The sequence below is a fragment of the Halichoerus grypus genome, chromosome 10, assembly GCF_964656455.1.
Source record: "Halichoerus grypus chromosome 10, mHalGry1.hap1.1, whole genome shotgun sequence".
NCBI classification, from domain to species: domain Eukaryota; kingdom Metazoa; phylum Chordata; class Mammalia; order Carnivora; family Phocidae; genus Halichoerus; species Halichoerus grypus.
The window spans coordinates 18,334,346-18,349,777 of record NC_135721.1 but is presented as its reverse complement, the minus strand read 5'-3'; the positions used below and the strand labels follow the sequence as shown (position 1 = coordinate 18,349,777).

The 15,432-nt window shown below is 44.8% G+C and overlaps 1 protein-coding gene and 2 long non-coding RNA genes across 7 annotated transcripts in view; 2 read left to right on the top strand and 1 right to left on the bottom strand.

Moving 5' to 3' along the window:
- KLHL29 (kelch like family member 29) overlaps positions 1–15,432 on the bottom strand; it is a 302,988-nt gene that overhangs the window by 82,526 nt on the left and 205,030 nt on the right. The window lies entirely within an intron of this gene.
- On the top strand, positions 1,704–2,616 carry LOC144379336 (uncharacterized). The gene is made up of 2 exons (XR_013442156.1): positions 1,704–1,925; positions 2,100–2,616. It is a non-coding gene; the product is annotated as an uncharacterized LOC144379336 (long non-coding RNA).
- LOC144379335 (uncharacterized) lies at positions 4,414–15,249 on the top strand. The gene is made up of 3 exons (XR_013442155.1): positions 4,414–4,538; positions 4,692–4,763; positions 14,805–15,249. It is a non-coding gene; the product is annotated as an uncharacterized LOC144379335 (long non-coding RNA).

Genomic DNA, 15,432 nt, shown 5'->3' with positions numbered 1-15,432 from the left:
TCTGAGTGGGAGGAGCCAGGAGGTGCCGGGTGAGAGAGGCAGGTGGGAGAGGCTAGGGCTAGGCCCATTTCCCTGTCCCTCATGTCACCCTCTCCTCATTTCCATTCACAGCCTCTGATTTTCTCAGCAGAGAGGTACAACTGGAGAGCTTTCTAGAGCCACTGGCCATATTTTGAACAATTGGGAGATTCAATGACTCTCTTCTCTCATAGAAAATATAGCTGATTTGGTCAGGTTATGGATTCAGGGAAGATTGTAATATTTCAATCCCTGATTTATTAATGTCTCCTTATTTTCAGGGTTCTCCAGAGAAGCAGAACCAATGGGAGACACATGTGTGTGTGTGTGTGTATATATATATATATATATATATATGAATGAAGAGATTTATTATAAGGAATTGGTTCATGTGATTATGGAAGCTGAGAAGTCCCAAGATCTGCAGTTGGCAAGCTGGAGACCCAGGAGAACCAGTGGTGTAAGATAAGTCCAAAAGCTAGCAGGCTTGAGGCCCAAGAAGAGCCAATGTTTCGGTCTGAAGGCAGGAAAAAACCAATGTTCCAGCTCAAGCTGTCAGGCAGGAGGAGTTCCTTCTTATTCGTGTGAGGGTTAGCCTTTCTGCTCTATTTAGACCTTCAACTGATTATATAAAGCCCACCCACATTAGGGAGAGCAATCTGCTTTACTCATTCCACTGATTCAAATGTTAATCTCAGCCAGAAACACACCCTCACAGACACATCGAGAATAATACTTGGCCAGATATCTTGGCCTCCCTTGACCCAGTCCAGGGGACACATAAAATTAACCATTACACTATCTACTACAAATTTCACAATTATATCGCCTCCTGTTGCAATTTTTGTATGAATCTGTGCTCTGGGTAGGGAGAGTCCAGGCAGGGGAAAAAAAAAAAAACCCAAAACAATAAGAATACTAAGCAGGGCTTGAGAATTCCTTCCATGATTACAGACCTTTTGCGCTGGTTCTGCCTTGCCAGTAAATACTGCCCAATCCCCGGAGAGGCAGGGTCTGCCTCTCCTCCACCCCCGCCCCCAGCAAATCAAATAAATAAGCCGCTTCCCAGCCACATCTGCTCCCACATCCCAGCATATGCTCTGCCTCGCTTGCTTCTTAGCTGTTCAAACTAAATGGGCAGTGTCTTCTGTGCTTCCAACACCCTTGGGTACTTCTCCTGGCCTGGCCTTCCCAAGCTGCTGCTTCATGCATTACCCACAACATCAAAAATGTTCCACTGGTGGTTTCAAGATTCCTAAAAAATAGATTCAAAACATCTTTAATACTCTCTGAAGAAGCAATATATCACAGAAAAAGCTGTAACCTTTAGTACTGCTGATATTATCCAGACTGAGGGCTGATTGGCAAGGTAGCTGCAGCCAATGGGCATTCTGCAAGCCTGCTGCTGGAGGGCACCTAGCCTGTCTGCCCACTGTTTACACTCCCGAGAAAGGAAGCTGCCGACTTTCCGAGTGTTTGCCTAATGCCCTTTTATATAACCTGGGAAAGAGTCACCCTACTCGAAGGCAATAGTTCCCAAAAAACAGCCATCCCCTATTAACACAACATCCCCGAAAAGAATGCCGACCGTTTCTGCAGCAATAACAAGTCCTGCCTGGAAGACCTTTCCCTTCCTTTTCTTCCTGTCCCAGAGCCAGGAGCACAGAGCTCCGCTGAGCCTTCCAAGGCAGCCAGACAGAGGGAAGGCTCAATGAAGTATTAGGTATGCGAGCTTCACGGTGCCCCAAAGCCAGCAAGGAACTCCCTGCCCCCAAAGGACAGGGAGTGGGGTGGGCGGCAGGCCCACACGGGCCTCCCCGTCGGGTGACTCCCGTGAGGGCCTGCAGCGTGTGCCCTGCCTGACCGAGGAGGATGCGGCCAGGAAATCAGCTACTTGGATTTGCCAGGTTGTTTACCCTCGTTTCTTTCTGAAGGTTAATGTTATGGGCAATCAAAGCAAGCTGAGAGGAGGAGACGGAGAGGCAGAAGAATGGAAATCTTCAAACCAGGAAAAGGTTTCGTTTACTTTCGGTAAATAAAAGTGTGTTCATATTTTCACAAAGATATTTCTATTTCGCCAGCTTGCTATTCAAGCGGCTCTGGGCAAACACGCTGTGATGCGGTCACACCTCTGATCCAGAGAGAAATGGAAAACGGAGACCCAGTGTAGGGATCCCCTGTGGTCGTCCCTTAGCCTCAGAAGTCAGAACAGCTTCCTGTAGCGGATGCCCAATGAGGCTCTCCCGTCCTCTGCCTGCCTTGGTCTGAGTGGGGATCCTGTCGCGAGCCACCCCAGGAAGAGCGCCAGAGACCCCCTCCGCCCCGGCTTCAGTGCGAACCACAGCACCCCCCTCTCACCCTCCGTGTCCTTGGACAGGCCGCCGGCCTTCTCCCAACCTGTTCCCCGTTTTTCTGGGGGGGGTCTGTCTCACAGTCCACGGGGTGGCAAGAGTGATGGATGCGGAACCTGCAGCCCGGGTCCCTCCAACACGAGAGCTTGTATTATCATTCTCATTATTCTAGAAAATGTCTTCGAGAATTGTTTGCTTGGTGATTGAAACTGTGTTTCTTTTTAATAAAATCTTGATTTGAAAAAGGCCTGAAGGCACCTCTGTTTTCTTTATTCAGCAGGGCAGGGAGTGTGGCAAGGGCGACATTTAGACGCCCAGCGTATGCCTCCCTCTGACCTGCCACGCTCTGTTCTCCTCCTTCCATCTTTCCCTCTTCCTCCGAGCTGAAGAGAGGTTAGATTAGGTAAAGTAAGAGCTCTGAGGCTCCCACCAGAATAAGGTGCACCCAGGCTGGCTCCGGGGAAGAGGGAAGAAGAGAGGCTGGTGAGAAAAGAAGGCCGGCTGCTCCCGGGGGCTCCCTGGACCAGAGGATCAGCCGGGGAGTCTGTGGGGCCTGGGGGGATAAGCTGGGGGCGTGCTGCCCCTGGGGAGGCAGGGCTGGAGCAGGCCTGGCTCAGAAGATGGTGCAGAGGGGTCCACAGCCCGGCAACCTCATCCCCATCAGCCTGAGGGGACCGGCCTTGGGATCCCTTACTGGGAGGAATCGAGGCCTGGAAGGCCAGGGGCCACAGGGAGCCTGGTTCCTCAAAGAGACGCAGAGGTGGGTCTTGCAGGCCCTGGAGCCGGGGCAAGAATGTTTGCTGACAGGGGACGGAAATGAGCAGAGGCTTATGCTGAATGAGGGGACAATGGCATCGCTTTGCTAAAGGCCAGTGCAGCTGAACCAGACTGATGTGGCCACTTCATTTTAATCCAAAACCCTCAGCGCCAGCCACGTCCACAGTGACGCCAACAGGTGCCTAATCATCTGGCTGCAGGTGCGGAGCGTGCTGGTGCCTGCAGGTGTGAAGCCACCTAGACCGGAATAATGGGTTTTCTCCGAGGAGCCGGGGAGTAGGGGTGGGAAGCCCACGCAAAGCGCAGTGTCAGCAACGCCCCTCCCCGCCCGGTGCACTGGTGCGGATGCTCTGCAGGGTCCGGGCACTGGAGGAAGCCTGGTCCCACAGAGCCCAGGACCTCCTCCCTGGCACGATGCCCCTTTGAATAAGGCAACTCTCAGAGCAGAATGCAGGAGAGAGAGGCCGCTGGGCACGTGGGCTCTCGGCCCTGGGCCACGAGCATGGCCTTGTCTGAGGGTGTGCTGACCTCAGTGAGCTCTGCAAGCTCCTCATGGCTCCGAAATCAAAAGCAGAGCTGGGGGAAGGGGTGAGTATCTTCTCTAAGCAAGGGCCACCAGGATGAAAGCGTTCTTAGCAGCAAACACGAAGGACTGAGAAAAATACTTTGACTAATCTGCTAATTTTATTGAGGCATAACAGGATTTTAAGCCATGCTAGACTTTGAATAAAGCCACACAGTGCTAGAGGTGTTGGGCAAAGCGCATGGATACGGAAGGGCCTGGAAGGACGCTCTGCGCCCAGAGCGACGGCCGAAGCACCAGATAACCTCTCAGGCAGTTGTGTCTTGTTTTTCTGTGGGGTGGGGAAAGGAACATAGCCTGGGGCTCACAAGACCCGGCTGTGACTCCTGCTGTGCCCCCGAGGGGCCCCAAGTCACCTTAAGTGTTGGTCTTTCCAATTTTAAAATGGGATAATGACACCAGCCTCATTCAGTCATTTATTCACCGACTACGTGAGTTCCTGCCACATGCCAGCATTGTTCTAGGAACCTCAGAGATGGGAATGGAAAGCAAACCAACCCCCACAAGGACCCCATCCCACCGTCATGGGTCTAGTGGGGTTGAGAGAGCAAAACAGAACAAGATGATTTAATGCATAGTAAGTTGTTGGGCAGTGGTGAGTGCTCTTAAGAAGTGTGAGGCAGGGTAGGGGTTTCTGAGTAACGGATGCAGTGCTGGATATGCTGTTTCGTCCCTCCAGGTCCACTCCAGGCTTCTTCGCTCTGCTCCGAGCCCTGGAAGGTGACTCCTGAGGACTACATCAGTGGGCTCCCTTACCGTCTGGCTCTGGGCGAGTCTGGCCAGTGGAAACGTCCACAGGAGATGATCGGGTGGGTATTTACTCTGGCTCACTTTTTTGGGCTGAGGTTGGTGGTAGCTGCGTTCCGCCACTGAGGGCCACGGCTCCCAAGCATGGCTCTCTCCAAAACTACAGCTCTCCTTCTGTGTTCTGATAACCACACCCCCCCCCCTTGCCTCTTCAGGCCCAAAGTCCTGGCTTCCTCCTGTTGCTTGCCCTGCGGTACTTCACCACCCCTAATCAGAAGCACACTTAGGTAAGCAGACCCTTCATTAAGCAGTCTTCAATTGCCCCCTTGGAGTGTGCCATCTGTTTCTTGCCAAGACCCTGCCAGGATGTGACTTCAGACCAAGTGGTCAGGTGAGGCCTTCCTGATGAGCACTGAGCTCTAAGGGCTGAGCACTGAGTCTTCATCTGCAGACACCTGGACTCAAGACAGTGTTCAAGTGGTGGATGCGTCCTCAGCATGTGAGAACGATAGTAAAGTAACTAGGGAGGCTGAGGCACCCTGAGAAAGACTCGGAATGGTAGATGAATGTGGAGGAGTAGCCGGGGTCTAATCTTGTAGTCAGGGGAAGGAGTTTGCATTTTTTTGAGTAAGGCAGGGTTTTTGAAAGATTTTGAGTAAGATAATGACATGGTCAGGTTTATGTTTTAAAAGAATCACTCTGAGAGCACACTTATCATGATGAGCACCGAGTAATGTATAGAATTGTTGAGTCACTATATTGTACACCTGAAACCAATATAACACTGTATGTTAACTATACTGGAATTTAAAAAAATTAAAAAAGAATCACTCTGGGTGATGTGTGGAGAACTGACTATGGGTGGGAGGAGTGGAGTCAGGAAGACTAGTTAGGAGGGAATACTAGTGGCCTAGCTAGAGAGAAGGCAGCCCAGACAAGATGGTGGCCATGGACGCAGTGTGAAGTAGCTGGATTTGGGATCTGCACTGAAGGGAGAACCCATTGGATTTCCTGGGATATGAGAGTCAATGATGACTATGGTTTCCAGCTTGAGCATCAGAGAAGAGAGTTCTTGTGAGGCAAAGGTGGAGGAAGGTCAGTGAACACATTGTAAATTATAAAATGCTGGCCAGTACTAACGGGTTGAGATGAAGGTGTTCAACACTGGGGCTAGAACCTCACCCAACCTCAGAATCCTGAACAGTATTCTTCTCTTCCTCCTTGGGACATGAGAACAGAAGCCACCAGAGCCTCACCCTGGTTAGAAAGATAAGACTGACATGCAGCAAAAGCAGAGGTCAGTAGAAGGCTTTGAGTGACAGGTGAGAAACTGAGCAATGTGGGCCATACGTCTCCCAGGGAGGGGGACTCTGGGCCTGGAGAGCTGCATGGAGGAAGGAGAGGGAGGATCTCCTCTGCCTTCCCTAGACTGGAAGCTGGGGCTGTGACCAGGATGAGGACAAGACTTGCAGAGGAGGATGGGGCTGGGCACTGAAGTCCGCCCTGGGAAAGGCTATCAAGCCACCAGGAGCAGAAGGTGGTATTGTCTCAGGGCAATTGGAAGAGACTTTGGGAAGCTCTGAGGGTCCCACCTTGTTCTCAGGGTCCAGAAATAAGTACAGGGTGGGAGGAGGAGCGGCAACCCCTGGAGGCGGCCACCCTGGAAGGTGGCCATCAGCAGAACCTGGTGACAATTCAGATAGAAGGTAATGTGAGCATCTGTGAGGAGGCTAACTTTACAAAAGAGTAAAAGATCCAGAGACAGTTTTCTCCGCCGTCAAATGGGAATAATAATAATGCCTACCTCCAGGCTCGTGAGGATCAGATAAAGTACCTGAGGAGGACTGGTGTGCTGCCGAGCCACAGTACATTTTCCGTGGACACCAGGTTCGCTGGCTTCCCTGAAAAGTTGGCCAAATGGGACACCGGGCAGGGGCTGAGCTTTGGAAGGTGTGCAATTCCAGAGCCGACGGGGGCCTGGAGGGCTCAGCAGACATGGACAGAAGTAAACCGATGTCTTGGGTAGAATTTTGGTGGAGCCTTGTTTTGTGGAGGCAATGCTGGCCTGGGTCTGGGGGGAGCCGCAGGCCCAAATTCCCGTTAGCTACGTCCAGGGCACAGGTGCCACTCCCCTGTGGGAACTGCACAGCCCACGTCCTCCCCTGTGGCGTGCCGCTCTAGCCACGTAGGCCCCTTGCTGTTTCCTGAGCCTCCTGCCTGAGGCTGCTGTGCCCTTCCCTCAGGCATCTGTGTCACCCACTCTTATCTCCTTGGGGTCTCTGCTCAGATGCCACTTCAGTGAGGTCTGTCCTGACCCTGTTATTTAAAATTGCACATCCAACATCCCTTATTTATTTTTCTCCATTGTACTCATAAATATTATGTGGGTGATTCAAGAGAATGTGTATTCTCTAGTTTTGTGTACAGTATTCTACACCTGTTCATTAAGTCACAATTATTAATTGCATCAAGTTTTCTATAGCCTTACTTTTTTTGGGGGGGGGGATCTGCTTGTTCTGTTGATTATTTAGAGAATGTGTTAAAAATCTTCCACTGTGAAAAAAAGATCTTCCATTATGCTTGTGGATTTTCTGTTTTTTTTTCTTTCCTTGTAGTTCTATCAATTTTGGCCTTATGCATTTTGAGGCTGTGTTCCTAGGTGCATACAGTTGTATCTTCCTGGGGAACTGAGGGTTTGTTTTTACATTATGCCCTCTAGTATTGCTTTTTGTCTTCAAGTCTACTTAGTCTGGTAATGGTGTAGCTATATCTGCTTCTTGCACAGTGTATCTTTTCTTTTTCTGTCTTTTAACTTTTAATCTTTCTGCATCTTTTATCCTTTAATGTGTTTTTTTATAAAAAGCATATAGTAAGAATTCTCAGATTCAATTTGAAATGCTTGGTCTTTTAGTTGGAGCATATCCATTTGATGTATTTACGTTTAAATTTATCGTTTTATGAAATGCTTTCTATTGGTTTCACTTGTTCTACATTCTCCCTCTTTTCCCTTTGCTTTCTTTTGGATGAAGTGTTTTGTATTATTTCACTGTACTATCCATAGATATTACCATCTGCATCCTTGACTTATTGAAGTCTAACATCAATTGATAGTTATACTCTCTTCCTTGTCAATTCAAGAGCCTTAAAATAATTTAGCCCCATTCCCCACACCCCTGCCAGCTTTGCATTTATTTGATTCCCCTCTATGTGTTAAGGTCCATATGAGAGTACTTTTTATTGTTTTATAAGCCAATATTCATTTAGATATACATTTTTTACTTTTCTTTTTTTTTTTTTTTTGCTTCTTTCCATTACTACCTGAAACTCTAACTTTTAATCTTGAATTAATTTTCTTCTGCTTGAAGAACATGCTTTGGTATATTCTGTAGTGTGCATTTTCTGGGCACCGAGTAATGTCTCAGCTTTTGTTTGTCTGGACATTAAAAAAACACCTCACCTTTGTTCTTGAAGGTTATTTTCACTGGGTATAACATTCTAAGCTGGCAGTTTTTTTCAGCACTTTAAAGATATCATTCCATTGTCCTCTGACTTCCAAAGTTACATGTTTAATTACTGTATCTTGAAAGTAATCTTTTTTTCATGCTTTTTAGAATTTTTTGTCTTTTGTTTTCTGCAGTTTTACATGAGTGCCTCAGCAGACTTCTTCTTTATCCTGCTTTGAGTTTGTAGTGATTCTTGTGTCTGTGACAATGTCTTTTCAACTGTTTGGGGATGTTCTTAGCCATTATCTCTTTTTTATTTTATTTTTTATTTTTTAAAATTGTAATTCTTGTATAGTTACCATACAGTGTTATATTAGTTTCAGGTGTACAACATAGTGATTCAACACTTCCATATATTACTCAGTGCTCATCAAGATAAGCATACTCTTAATCCCCTTCACCTATTTCACACACCCTCCCCCCGCCGCCGGTAGCCATCAGAGGGGAGGAATTTTCTGTAGTTTGAGTCTGTTTTTTGGTTTGTCTCTCTCTCTCTTTTTTTCCTTTTTTCATTTGTTTTGTTTCTTAAATTCCACTTATGAATGAAATCTTACGGCATTTGTCTTTCTCTGACTGGCTTATTTCACTTAGACTTATACTCTCAAGGTCCATCCATGTTGCTTCAGATGGCAAGATTTCATTCTATTTTATGGCTGAATAAAATTCCATTGCATCTTCTTTTCCATTTATCTATGGATGGACACTTGGGCTGCTTCCGTAGTTTGGCTATTGTAAATAATGCCGCAATAAACATAGGGGTGCATATACCCCTTCAAATTAGTGTTTTTGTATTCTTTGGGTAAATATTCAATAGCATGATTAATGGATTGTAAGGTTGTTCTATTTTAAATTTTTTGAGGACCCTCCATACTGTCTTCCACAGTGGTTGCATCAGTTTGCATTCCCACCAAGAGAGCATGAGGGTTCCCTTTTCTCCGCATCCTCGCCAACACTTGTTGTTTCTTGAGTTTTTTATTTTAGCCATTCTGACAGGTGTGAGGTGATATCTCATTGTGGTTTTGATTTGCATTTCCCTGATGATGAGTGATGTTGAGCATCTTTTCATGTGTCTCTTGGTCATCTGGTTGTCTTCTTCAGAGAAATGTCTGTTCATTTCTTATCCCCATTTTAAAAATTGGATTATTTGGGTTTTGGTGTTGAGTTTCTAAGTTCTTTATATATTTTGGATACTAACTCTTTATTAGATGTGCCATTTGCAAATATCCTCTCCCATTCCATAGGTTGTTGTTTAGTTTTGTTGGTTACTTCCTTTGCTGTGTAGAAACTTTTTATTTTAATGTAGTCCCAATAGTTTACTTTTGCATTTGTTTCCCTTGCCTCAGGAGATGTGTCCAGAAAGATGTCGCTATGGTCAATATCAGAGAAATTACTGCCTGTTCTCTCTTCTAGGATTTTTATGGTTTCCAGTCTCATGTTTAGGTCCTTAATCCATTGTGAGTTTATTTTTGTGTGTGGTATAAGAAAGTGGTCCAGTTCCATTCTTTTGCTTGTTGCTGTCCAGTTTTCCCAACACCATTTGTTGAAGAGACTGTCTTGTCCCTATTGCATATTCTTGCCTCCTTTGTCAAAGATTAATTAACCATATAATTGTGGGTTTATTTCTGGCTTTCTATTCTTTTCCATTGATCTATGTATCTTTTGTTATGCCAGTACCATACTGTTTTGATTACTACAGCTTTGTAAATAACTTTGAAGTTTGGAATTATGATATCCCCAGTTTTGTTTTTCTTTTTCAAGATTGCTTGGGCTATTTGGGGTCTTTTGTGGTTTCATACAAGGATTAGAACTGTTTATTTTAGTTCTGTGAAAAATGCTGCTGGTATTTTGATAGGGATTGCATTAAATGTGTAGACTGTTTTGGATAGGATAGATATTTTAACAATATTTGTTCTTCCAATTCATGAGCTTGGAATGTCTTTCCATTTGTTTGTGTCATCTTCAATTTTTTTTCATCAGTGTTTTACAGTTTTTTTTAAAAAAGATTTGATATTTATTTATTTGAGAGAGAATGAGCAAGAGAGAGCGAGCATGCACAAGCAGGGGAGGGGCAGAGGCAGAGGGAGAAGCAAACTCCCCACTGAGCAGGGAGCCTGATATGGGACTTGATCCCAGAACCCTTGGATCATGACCTGAGCTGAAGGCAGATGCGTAACTGACTGAGCCACCTAGGCGCCCAGTGTTTTACAGTTTTCAGAGTACAGGTCTTTCACCTCTTTGGTTAAGTGTATTCCTAGGTATTTTATTATTATTATTATTTTATTAATTTTTTTGTTTTAAGTAAACTCTACACTACACGTGGGGCTCAAACTCATGACCCTGTGATCAAGAGTTGCATGCTGTACTGACTGAGACAGCCAGGTGCCCCTATTATTTTTGTTGCTATTGTAAATGGAGTTGTTTTCTTAATTTCTCTTTCTGCTGCTTCATTATTAGTGTATAGAAATGCAAAGGATTTCTGTGCATTGATTTTGTATCCTACAACTTTAGTGGATTCATTTATCAGTTCTAGTAGCTTTTAGATGGAGTCTTTAGTGTTTTCTATATACAGTGTCATATTGTCTGCAAATAGTGAAAATTTTACTTCTTCCTTATCAATTAGGATGCCTTTTATTTCTTTTCTTTCCTTTTTTTTTTTTTTTAAGAGAGAGAGAGAGAGAGCTTGAGTGTGAATGGGGGCGGGAGGGCAGAGAGAATCTTAAATTCATGGGCTTAAGACATAGGCTCGATCTCAGGACCCTGAGATCAAGAGTTGAGCCCAAATCAAGAGTTGGATGCTTAACTGACTGAGCCACCCAGGTGCCTCTGGACGCCTTTTATTTTTTTTTGTTGTCTGATTGCTGTGACTAGGACTTCCAGTACTATGTGGAATAAAAGTGGTGATAGTGGACATCCTTGTCTTGTTCCTGACCTTAGGGGAAAAGCTCTCAGTTTTTCCCCACTGAGTATGATGTTAACTGTGGATTTTTTATATAAAGCCTTTATTATGTTGAGCTGTGTTCCCTCTAAACCTACTTTGTTGAGGGTTTTTATCATGAATGGATGTTGTACTTTGTCAAATGCTTTTTCTGCATCTATTGAAATAATCATATGGTTTTTTTCCTTTCTCTTGTTGATGTGATGTATCATGTTGATTTATTTGCGAATATTGAACCACCCTTGCATCTTGGGAATAAATCCTACTTGGTCGTAGTGAATGATTTTTTTAAAAGATTATTTATTTATTTATTTATTTATGAGAGACAGAGTGAGAGAGAGAGAGAGAGAGAGAGGCAGAGGCAGAAGCAGGCTCCCTGCTGAGCAGGGAGCCCAATGTGGGACTCGATCCCAGGACACTGGGATCATGACCTGAGCCGAAGGCTGATGCTTAACCAACTGAGCCACCCAGGCGCCCCTTGAATGATTTTTTTTTTAATGTGTTGTTGGATTTGGTTTGCCACTATTTTGTTGAAGATTTTACATCCATGTTCATCAGAGATATTGGACTGTACTTCTCTTTTTTTGTGGTGTCTTTACCTGGTTTTGTATCAGGGAAATGCTGGCCTCATAGAATGAATTTGGAAGTTTTCCTTTCTCTTCTATTTTTTGGAAAAATTTGAGAAGAATAGGTATCACCTCTTCTTTAAATGTTTGGTAGAATTCACCTGTGAAGCTGTCTGGTCCTGAACTCTTGTTTGTGGGGAGTTTTTTGATTACTGATGGAATTTCATTGTTGGTAATTGGTCTGTGCAAATTTTAGCTTCCGTTTTGGGAGGTTATATGTTTCTAGGAATTTATCCATTTCTTCTATGTGTTGGCATATAATTTTTCATAATATTCTCTTACAATTGTTTGTATTTCTGTGGTGGTGGTGGTGATTTCTCCTCTTCCATTAAGTGGTTTTGTTTGAGTCCTTTCTCTTCTCTCTCTCTCTCTCTGAGTCTGGCTAGAGGTTTATCAATTTTGTTGATCTTTTTGAAGAACCAGCTCCTGGTTTCACTGATATATTCTATTGTTTTTTTAGTTTCTATATCATTTATTTCTGCTCTAATCTTTATTATTTCATTCCTTCCGATGGTTCTGGGTTTTGTTTGTTCTTTTTCTATCAGCCATTATCTCTTGAACAATTGCTTCTGGCCCATGTTCTCTCTCTTCTCTCTCTGGAATTCCAGTCATACATGTGTCAAACCTTTTCACCAAAACCCCAATGTCTCTTACCTTTTTATTATTATTGTTATTATTTTTTCTCTTGTCTCTCTGTACTCAATTTTGGGTATTTTTTCTAACCAGTCTTTTAGCCCATATTCTCTCTTTGGTTGCATCTGTTAAAGTCATGATGAGCTCTTAATTTGGGGTGTTATATAGTTATTTACACTTGATTTTTAAAAAAATATATAGTTTTTGGTTCTGTGTTGAAAACCCCCATTTTGGCTTTTAACACGTTGATCATGGTAAAGTATAGTAATTTTAAAGTTTGTTTCTGATTACTCCAATATATCTGGAGCCCTTGTGGCCTCTGTTTCTATTTTTTGTTGTTTAGACTGGTATTTCTTCATGTTGTTTCCTTGTGTCTGGTTATTTATTTATTTTTTATCACATGCCAGATTCTGTCTTTGCGTATTACTTTTAAAAATAATTTGAGGCCTAAGATGCTGTTATCTTCCTTCCAAGATGGTTTGTTTGCTTCTCTTGGGCACCTGGGTGCACTAGCAATCCCAGATCGATTTAATCCAATTTGAAGCTGAGAGTCCCAGGGTGCAGCCCTAGGGAGTTCCAACCCAAAGCAAGTGAAGGGGTCACTGGCTCCCACTGCTCCCTTGGAAGATTCTGGACTCCAATCTTGGTCCTCTGATCCCACAAGGCTGTCAAAAGTCTTGCTCAGCCCTCAGCTGTCCCTTCAGAGTTGGCAAAGAGTCCTGGGGAAAAACCAGCCCAAGATGCTTGGCTCACCAGCATGGGCCTCTGTTCTTCTCCAAACTTCGATCTGGCAATTCTTCACTGTCCTCTTAGCTCTTCAGAGCCTTCAAGACTCATTGCCTCCTTTTCCAGTTGTGTGCAGCAGAAGGATTGGTTAGAAGTTCTTAGTCAACCATTTTAAACATGGCACTCACTAGCACTTGTTCCTATATATTATATATTTTTGCTACTTATATTTTTGTTGTCTTCTCATTCACCTGAAGGTAAGCTCCATGAGGGCAGAATTTTTGTCTGTTTATTGCTCTATCCATAGCACTTGAAACTGTGCTTGGCACATAGTTGGTGAATGAATGCGTGAATCTATTATCTGACTCTATAGCCACAAAGATTTATCCAACAAGCAAGAATCTGCATTTCTATGTTTGTAGAGTAAGGTGACTTGGGCCATGTTTCTGCAGTGACTTGAGACAGTCAGGACCCGGGGTTTTCGAGTAATATTTTAGGGCACTTGCTCAGTGCACAGAGCTCCTTTGCTATCCCAGAACCAAGGACAGGGCTGGAGTGGGGACAAGGAGCGACCTGTCCATCGCATAACTGATGACACTGAGGATTTTGGGTTCAGAAGCCACACAAGCCCCACAGGGCAAAGGCAAACAGAGGGCCTGCAGGGAAGTGGAAAATCAGGGAGATGACTTTTTTAAGCCTGCCTTTCCATGCAGCTCGTTCTTTACCGCACCCCCCAAAGCACCAATTTATGGACTTTATTCAGGCAAAAAAAAATGAAGAAAATGTCCATTAAACTGCTCAAAGAGTAGCAGATTCTCCCCAAAAGCTCTCAGATGGTGACGAGATAAGAAGCTAGGAAATCAGTTGGTTTTCCAAGTCACACCAGAACAAAGACAGCAGGGTGCATTCGATGCTAGGAGGGCAGCGAGAGTCTGAGTAGGAGCTTAGGCCAGGCCACAGGCTCAGCAGGCCCAGCAAGTGCAGAGTGCGGGGGCACCCCCACACCACGCCCACCGCATGCCTACCCGACACCCAGTGGAAGGGTCTGTAATTCCAAGCATTGGGAGTTAGGACTTCGTGGCAGGGAGAAGCCAGAGGATGAGGACTCTCTACTGCCCCTGGCACCATGTGAGCCCCAAGGGATTGTCTGATGTACTTGTCACGTCGCCAGCACTCATCTGCACAGCCCACCCTTCCTACCTGGGTGACAGACCTCCCATCACCAAGCCACTGGATGTAATAGTGAGGACCATGGGACTCTGGAATCACACAAAGGTGTGGGTTCAAATGTAAACCAAAGTCTGGTTTACATCTGTTCTTCAGATGAGTGGTGTGGTCTTGGGCCCGATATTCTACTTCTTTGTGTCTCAGTTTTTTCGCCCATAAGATGGGGGATAATCAACACCACCTCCTAGATTTTGTGTAAATATTATACCAAATAAACAGACAAAGTGCCTACTAGAGGGTCTGGCACACAGTGAGAGCTCATTAAATACTTACCATTGTTATCTTCACTTGTCCTGAATTTCTCAAGCCCTCCCGTTTCTCTTCCCCCCAGTTATTATAGATACATAGGCCACCATCATCATGAGTTTCTGCATCTGCCTCCACACTGGGGTCCTTGCTTCCTGTCTTATCACCCCACAATACAGCCAGAGAGAATATTCTGAAGCGCACAACAGATCACTATTCCGATAGACCCTTCAGTGGCTCCCCAGTGCCCTTAGGATCTGGTCCATACTGACATCTCCTGCTCACATCTGACTATTACCCCCTCAGTAAAAGGATGGCACTACCATCCATCCTCCAAAGGATCAAGCTCTTTCCTATCACAGGGCCTCTCCAGAGAACGGTCTTTCCCTCTCTGGCCCACTCTCACCTGGATATTTCCATCTCATCTTCCAGGTCCCAGCTCAGCTCCCAGTCCCCACCACTGATGTTGCTGACTCTGTCACACCTTGCTCTAACAGCCTCACACCTGTCTGTAACCACTCCCGGACCTGGAGAGTGGGCTCTCTTAATACATATTTGTCAAACGAATGGATAAATGGTATCAGGAGAACAGGTTAACCGAATCACAGATGGAAGAGAACTCTGGGACCGACTCACCTCCCAGTCGAAGAGTCTTCTGGAAGCGCTCTTACACAAACCTCTTTGTAATTATTCTATTCCTGTTCCTAGCACAAGGCTTGCTAAAACCCGTAAATATTTTGTTTCCTAATTGCTTATCTGCACCTTAATCACATAGTAGTTTTATTATTATTGTTACCATTATCGTTATTATTAATGGTGATAAATAAAACAGTGTGCAAAAGTATTTCCAGCAAAAAACAATTGGGTGATTTAGAATTTTTAATTAATAAGAGTTGGGGTTTGTATTGAGTGCTCCATGTGAGAATGGATAATCCTCGGGGCCTCCCCCAACGGGTTTGGTATCTAAATGCTCCATATTGTAATTTCCATCCTAAGGGGCCCACAGCACTTAGAAATTCATCAGTTCTCTGGTTATCTGGTTCCTATCAGCATCGCTTTC